Source organism: Mercurialis annua, linkage group LG3, assembly GCF_937616625.2.
Source record: "Mercurialis annua linkage group LG3, ddMerAnnu1.2, whole genome shotgun sequence".
Taxonomy (NCBI): Eukaryota; Viridiplantae; Streptophyta; class Magnoliopsida; order Malpighiales; family Euphorbiaceae; genus Mercurialis; species Mercurialis annua.
Window position 1 is genome coordinate 54952727 of NC_065572.1, and position 6009 is coordinate 54958735.

Consider the following 6009-nt stretch of genomic DNA (forward strand, 5'->3'; position numbering starts at 1 on the left):
TTTCTCCTGTTACTATTAGTGAAATTAAAGATGCTGTTTTTAGTATTCACCCTACTAAATCTCCGGGTTCTGATGGGTTCACGGCCTTTTTTTTTCATACATATTGGGATATCATAGGACCTTCGATTACATTAGCTATTCAAGATTTTTTCAGAACTGGTAGATTTTTGAAAGGTTTCAATCACACACTCATAGCCCTCATTCCCAAAATCACCAATCCTATTAAAGTTTCTGATCTCAGACCTATAAGTTTGTGTAATGTGTTTTACAAAATAATATCCAAAATCTTGACTTATAGGTTACAACAGTTTCTGCCTACTCTTATTCCAGACAATCAGAATGCTTTCATCAAAACCAGATCTATAGCGGATAATGTGTTAGTTGTTCATGAATTGTTCCATTTTATGAGACATCAGAGGTCAAAAAGAAATCCATATATGGCATTGAAACTGGATATAAGCAAGGCTTATTATAGGTTGGAATGGACATATATTCAATATATTTTGCAGTGTTGGGGTTTTTCTGATATATTCATTTCATGGATTATGGCATGTGTGACTACAGTTACCTATTCGTTTCAACTTAATGGAGTTACCTATGGTTATATTCATCTAACTAGGGGATTAAGGCAGGGCGATCCATTATCACCTTTATTATTTGTGTTGTGTGCACAGGGCCTGTCGTTTATGATCAGTCAATCAGTAGCAAGAAATCAGCTTCAGGGATTACAGATTAATAGTAGTTGTCCGTCTATTTCACATTTGTTTTTCGCTGACGACTCTATTATCTTTACGACTGCTTCAGTTTACTCTGCTACTTGTATTTTATCCATCCTTAATCAGTATGCTTTGGCCAGTGGGCAACAGATAAATTATGACAAATCATCAGTCTATTTTGGTTCTAATGTGTCTGATCAATTAACAACATCCATTCTTTCTACATTGCACATGAACCTTATGGACCATACAAAACCATATCTAGGATTACCCACTATTATTTTTAGTTCTAAATCAGCTTCTTTTGCTTACTTATTATCCAAAATTAAAGCTAAACTTATAGGATGGAAACATCAGTTGCTTTCTCTCAGTGGCAAGGAAGTTTTATTAAAGGCAGTGGTTTATGCTATCCCTATATACTCGATGATGTGTTTTAAATTGCCTGTCTCTCTTTGTAAGCAAATCAATCGACTTATGGCTAATTTTTGGTGGGGGTATCATAATACTGAACCTAAATTACACTGGTTGGCTTGGGATATCCTTTGTCTGAGTAAATGGAGTGGTGGTTTGGGTTTTAAAGAACTCCAGCGTTTTAATCAATCACTTCTTGCTAAGCAAATGTGGAGGATTATTCAAGCTCCTGATTCATTACTATTTCAACTCTTCAAAGGGAGGTATTTTCCTCATAAATAGGTTTTAGAAGCAACAGCAGGCCGTAATCCATCTTGGGGTTGGCGTAGTCTTCTTTATGGACTCACTTTGTTGAAGAAAGGTTTAATTTGGCAAATTAACTCAGGTACTTCAACAAAAACTCTTCTTTCACCATGGGTTCCTAATGCTCCTTCGTTTATCCCTCAGTTGAATGCAGGAATTACATCAGAACAGGTCCCTTTATATATAACTGGATTGATGAATACTACTGCTTCTGATTGGAATGATACTTTTATTCGTAGTCTTTTTATACAGCAACATGCCTCTTATATTTTATCAATGCCTATTCCTTTATTCAAAAAAGATGATAAGCTCGTATGGATGCATCAAAATTCAGGGGAATATACGGCTAAATCTGGTTATTTTCAAGCCACATTGGACAACTCAGGTTATGTTTCTACTTCTCATCTCACATATTCAAAAAAAGATTGGCAGGGTTTATGGTTACTTCATATTGCTCCCCGAGTTAAACTTTTTATCTGGAGAGCAATACATGGTGGATTGCCAACAGGAAATGCGCTATTACAGAGACATAGCTCTTTTTCTTTGAATTGTACACACTGTGGTGACCTGGAATCTTTGGAACATATGTTATTTCTATGTCCGTTTGTCCAAAGGGTTTGGTTATCTTCTTCACTGAATCTGATTACCCTTAATTTACCTGTGCTTCCTTTTCATTTGCTTTGGAAACATATAGTGCAGCAACTCAATACTTTGGATCCATCCAAATCTGCTATTGGTTTATTCTGCTATCTTTGTTGGTTTATCTGGAAATGTCGTAACCTAATTATTTTTGATCAGATATATCAAACTGAGGTTGAAGTTCTTAATGCAGCAGTGGCTTCTTATTCAGAGTTTTTGAGTTTACCTCCACCAGTGAAAAATATTGCTGCTGCTTCTCATGTTGTTCATAGTTCTATTGCTACAATGTTGCCGCCATCAGGTACCATTAAAATTACTTATGATGCTGCTACCTGTTCATTGTATCATTGTGGTTTTATTGGTGCGGTGGCTATGGATTCCAATGGTTTTATTGTTAGTCGTTTTACGGCTCATTATCGTCACATTTGGGATCCGGGTATATTAGAATTCTTGGCTCTTCGGGAATCTTTGGTATGGGCACGTTCTTGTGGTTGGTTTCAGGTCATACTCGCTGGAGACGCTCTTCAAGTTTCACAGGCAGTTAATGCACAACAGTTGGTTAATTTCAGAGCTTGGGGAATTTGTCAAGACATTCGCCGTCTCAGAATTTTATTTACTTCTTGTTCTATTCAGTTTATTAGTAGAAAGTTTAATACATTAGCTCATAATTTAGCGGCTTCGGCTAAACGTCTTTTTCTTGCTTCTTTGTAATATCTGATACTGTATTTGATTTCTTTTTATTATATATACTGCTGTTTTGGAAAAAAAAAAAAAGAGAGACGATAAAAGACAAGTTTTCATTTGAGAATATGTGCTCATCAATGGATTTTAAAGGATATTTAATTTTTGGGTAAAGATATAAAAAATAGATTAAGATAAGTTTCTTTATAATTGAATTTATTATATTATAATTGTAACATTAAAATAATTTTTTAAAATTGGTATGAAAGTGTCTAACACATAAATTCGTTATGAAAGGTGTTTAGATTTTTTTATTTATTAAACATATTAATATTTCGGGTTAATTACATATAAAATCACCACCTTTACACGAATTTTCAAAAATAACACGACCTTTAAAACGTGTCAATTCAGGGCATCACCTTTCATTTCTTTTCAAAAACAACATGGGCATATTTTTTGATAAAATTTTGCTGACTTGGACACCCAATGAGAGTGCCACGTGTCACGCCACGTCAGCAAAAATGCCACTAAAAATGTGCCCGTGTTATTTTTGAAAAGAAATGAAAGGTGGTGCCCTGAATTGCCACGTTTTAAAGGTCGTGTTATTTTTGCAATTTCGTGTAAAGGTGGTGATTTTATATGTAATTAACCCTAATATTTCTTATTATATAAATTACATGTATTTTTCTATTTTATAAGAACTATAAGAACAAATTACTCTGAGATTTCCCACATATTCATAATTAAAATTTTGTTCCTTTTATTTGAAAATCAAATGATATGGTCCTCCACTTTTGTTTCCGCCAACACCTCAGTCTATCCGTCTATTTTTAGCATTAGTCAATTGACAAGAAAATTGGACGGAAAGACTAAAATGTTGATAAAAACAAAAATAAACCACTACAAAACTTTTGATTTTCAAATAAAGAAATGAAAAATCAAATTATGATAAAAGTGGGGGTCTTAAAGTTATTGATGGAAACACATTATATATCTACTAAGGAAGGACTAGGTCCTACGAGGGTTTGGCTAACAAGCTGTAGAATTGATTGTTTTACAATAAAGTATTGAGGTCTTTTGCTAGCTAACATGAAGCTTTCTTCTAGATCGTAAGATTATGTAATTGAGGAGTTCAAATCTCGGTTGGATTTATGGAAGTGTACTCTGCTTTCTCCTGCAAGCAGGTAAATCCTTATAAAATATGTCATGTTCAGTGTTCCAGTGTATTTTATACCCATTTCTAGTATGCCTAGCTCGATTTAGACTCACCTAGAATCATATATGATGCGATTTTTTTGGATATGAGATGTCAATTCTCTGGTTCTTAGTAAATTTTTATGGATGGTTGTTTGTCAAGATTTTATAAAGGAGGTTTAAAAATTTCTAATATGCATATTAAAAATTATAGACTTTTATTTAAATGGATTTAGAAATGGAGAATGAATAATGCAGACTGCATTTGGTTTAATGTCATATCTTGTTGCTCTAATATGGTTGATTGTGTTTCTTATAGCATAGGGACGTAAATAAATAACTTTTATTTGAAAAGGAATTAGAAAGTCTTGTTGGCAAGATAAAAATGCATGGAGAACATTTATTGGTAACGTGAAATATAATATTAGTGTGGGAGTTTCAATTTCTCTTTGGAATGATACTTGGATGTGTAATGGTTCAGCTTTGAAGTAGTTTCCTAGGCTTTTTAATCTTTCGAACCAAAAGCGGGTAACTATTAATGTTATTTATAGAATGAGGGTTGGTAGTGAAGACATCGTTTGAGAGGTGCAGACTTGTTATTATTGAGGGATTTTCAGTCAATTTTTAGTATGATCTCTCCTAATTTGGGTAAGTTGGATGAGGTGTCTTGGACTCTAATTCTCGAGTCTATACTTCTGCTTCTTTTTATAAACTGCTGGCTACAAATGCATGGAGTGTTATGTGTGTCGGAACTAATGGGATGAAGGCTTCGGTTAGGACATAATTGGATGTGCATTTGACTGCTCGTCGGGGTCAGAACTGGAATGCTTCTATTGCTTTAGGTCTAGCGTTTTTGCACGCACCTGCTACAGGAATAACAGCTCACCACAAGATTAATAGAGGAAGTTAGGTTACGGTTTGGTTTTTAACAGTGAGGGAGGATGGGCGTCATGTTTAGGTTGCTGGCCAGGTTGCAGGAGAGGGGCTAGTCATGGCGTAGGAAATTTGAGGCGTGAAACCGAAGCTACAAATCCTTTTTCATAACAATTACAAAATAATACTAAATAAATAAAAGCAATAGTCTGAAAAAGAGAGAATGGAGTTAAAAGAATTTAAAGAAATTTTTAGAAATAATTGAGTTAAAGTACATATACAAAAATGTTTGAAAAGAACAAGTTTTATTAAGATACTTTATATTAGAAAGTATGTCTATTTAAAAAATTTGCAAAATTTATGACTCTTATTAAAAATTTCATTGAGATTATAAAATTGGTTAGTGTTGATGTCATTTAAAAATAATTATGTTGACATTTTAAAATTTATTTTTTACTTTTTTTTAAAAAAATTCATCAAACTTCATTAATCGAATATGAAACAGTTAGATTTGTAAAAAATTTGGGAAAATTCGAAAACTAAACCCGATGACTTGACATGAAACAAACAGCATGCTGCCTGATTCGCAGATCTACTTACGAAAATAAAAAATAAATTATCAAACTGTTTCACCAACAAAGTGTCGTCTTCACTCAATCTTCACCATCACCCGCAAACTGATTTATGAAATCAAAAACTATAGCCGTGACATCGGATACAACCAACACATGAAAACCCTTCATAAAAAAGGGAAAACAACCTTTCATGTAGAAAGGACAACAACCTTTCACATGAAAAGGACAACAAACCTTTCATATAGAAAGGACAAAATAAAATTCTCAAAATAAAATACAATATTAAAAACAATAAAAAAACTACTATGGCCCATGAACGATTTCATAGTTATTGTTGAAGGATCTCCAATCTATCTTCGATTCTTGATTTATGAAAATTTGAATTGAATTTGCGCTTCGTTGTTAAATGTTAATCAATAAAAAAAATGAAAAAAATTAGTTTTTTATTATACTATATGAAATTAAAATAACATAAAAAAAAGATGGCTACCGTCAACGGCATATACCTAAACAGCTGGAAAAAATTTGAAAAAAGAGCTATAGACGCCTAGAGTTTTTTCATAGAAAAAGAGAGAAGAGAGGCTAGAGTTTTTTTATTCCTTTTTAAAGTTATC